General features: G+C 42.6%; 1 protein-coding gene across 1 annotated transcript in view; it reads left to right on the forward strand.

Moving 5' to 3' along the window:
• bma (SCY1-like protein bma) overlaps positions 1–2,500 on the forward strand; it is a 439,254-nt gene that overhangs the window by 304,545 nt on the left and 132,209 nt on the right. The window lies entirely within an intron of this gene.

The raw sequence follows: 2,500 nt of genomic DNA on the forward strand, positions 1-2,500 counted from the left end.
TTTATTTTTTGTGGAAAGTGATGAATGAAAGCATCGACGCCATTCAGGTTCTTGTCGATGAAATGAAAAATTCTTTCCCATTCATCCACAAATGTTTACGATGCGGATCGTTTTGATCTCGGACGTAAATAAACTACGACAATACATGAAATTGTCGCCAAGGTTTCCCGTAGGAAGTCGGTGCTATTTCGAGAGAGAGAGACATACAAAGAGAGAGAGAGAGAGAGAGAGAGAGAGAGAGAGAGAGAGAGAGAGAGAGAGAGAGAAATTTCCCTGATGAAATGATGAATTTTGTTGTCAAATCAGTTTAGGCTTCTCTCCCCCGAGGCTTGCGTACCTTTGATATTCCCACTGGGTATTCCATCGATGCTAAAATGGGAATCGGTTGCGCGGAGAGGATTATTGCCATTGAGTTTCGTTCTCACGCCAAAAAAGTTTTTATTTTTAGTGGCTTTTTTTATCGATTTGTTTTTTTGTGCCCTGCATCAGGGAAGTATTGCATATGATTTCTGCTCTCTCATAAAAAAAAGTTTCCTGTTTTCAGTTTTCTGTAAAAGAAAACTATTGTGCCGGCTTTGTCTGTCCGTCCGCACTTTTTTCTGTCCGCACTTTTTCTGTCCGCCCTCAGATCTTAAAAACTACCAAGGTTAGAGGGATGCAAATTGGTATGTCAATCATCCACCCTCCAATCATCAAACATACCAAATTGTAGCCCTCTAGCCTCTGTAGTTTTTAATTCCATTTAAGGTTAAATTTAGCCATAATCGTGCTTCTGACAACGATATAGAATAGGCCACCACCTGGCCATGGTTAAAGTTTCATGGGCCGCGGCTCATACAGCATTATACCGAGACCACCGTAAGATAGATCTATTTTCGATGGCCTTGATTTTACACAGTACTGAAAACTTGATTGTGCCGAAGAAACTTCGGCGTATTTTTTACATGTTTCTGTTAATATCATGTAAGGGTTTGTTTTTCTTGAGTCGTAATTTCACATTATTCATCATTCATCTTAGCTGTCCGAATGTTCTCCAGCTTTTGAGGAGGCCTTATGCCGAAGTGCCAATAATTGTGGTGTAGCCAGTGAATAATTGCACCGGGACGCGCACATCGATTGTCCAAGGCTGTTTATCAACGACAACAATGCTTGTCAGAACCGTTCGTAGGAATGCGCAGCGCCAGGACGACTGCGCCATCTCGGAAGAAAAATGGACGACTGAGGGACTGCACTATTTTGAATTCAACTGAACGATGGCTGGACTGCGCTATCTTAAAATAAACTGGACAGAGGGACTATAGAGGGACTGCGCTATCTTAAAATCGAACGACAGAGGGACTGCGCTATCTTAAAATAAGCTAAACGACAAAGGGACTTCGCTATCTTAAACTGGACGGAGGGACTGCGCTATCTTAAAATCGAACGACAGAGGGACTGCGCTATCTTAAAATAAGCTAAACGACAAAGGGACTTCGCTATCTTAAACTGGACGGAGGGACTGTGCTATCTTAAAATCGAACGACAGAGGGACTGCGCTATCTTAAAATAAACTGAACGACAAAGGGGCTTCGCTATCTTAAAATGGACGGAGGGACTGTGCTATCTTAAAATCGAACGACAGAGGGACTGCGCTTAAAATGGACGGAGGACTGTAAAATAAAATCAGACTAAACTGCGCTATCAAAATAAACTGGGGCTTCGCTATCTTAAAATGGACGGAGGGACTGTGCTATCTTAAAATCGAACGACAGAGGGACTGCGCTATCTTAAACTGGACAGAGAGACTGCGTTATCTTGAAATGAACCGAACGACACAGGGACTGCGCTATCTTCAAATAAACCGAGCAACAGGAGGACTCTGCTATCGTACTGTAAACTGCGCCATCTCAAAATAAACTGAACGACAAAGGGACCACGCTATCTTGAAATACACTGACCGACAGAGGGACTGCCTGCGCTATCTTTAAATAAACTGACATTGGGACTGCGCTATCTTAGAATAAACTGAACGACAGTGGGACATTCGCTATCTTGAGCTGCGCGACAGACGACTGCGCCATCTTAAAATAACCTGAACGGCAGAGGGACTGCCTGCGCTATCTTAGAATAAACTGACATTGGGACTGCTCTATCTTAGAATAAACTGAACGCCATCTCGAAATAAACAAAATAAATGATTACACTAAATCCTTCTATTCTCGCTTTGAAATCCTTCATTTTGACCAGAGAAATAATATTATTTTGCCTGTCCTATTTGGAGCCTTCGCATATCAAAACGAAGGTGACTCAGCGAATTCAGATCGCGCAGTCTACGGTCAGTCTTCAGTTCAGCTTTAATGATGATGGGAACGCACCTCGCCTGGTCCCATTATGGTGAGCAATTAACGTCGCTAATTAAGTGGGAAAAGTTAATGTTTTATGCGATGGCAAGTTGGCTTGATGACCGAATTAGAAGAGGTGCTTTTTTAACTGCCAACGGGAAGCGTTCTCTCTCTTTGTA

Source organism: Macrobrachium rosenbergii, chromosome 23 (assembly GCF_040412425.1).
Source record: "Macrobrachium rosenbergii isolate ZJJX-2024 chromosome 23, ASM4041242v1, whole genome shotgun sequence".
NCBI lineage: Eukaryota > Metazoa > Arthropoda > Malacostraca > Decapoda > Palaemonidae > Macrobrachium > Macrobrachium rosenbergii.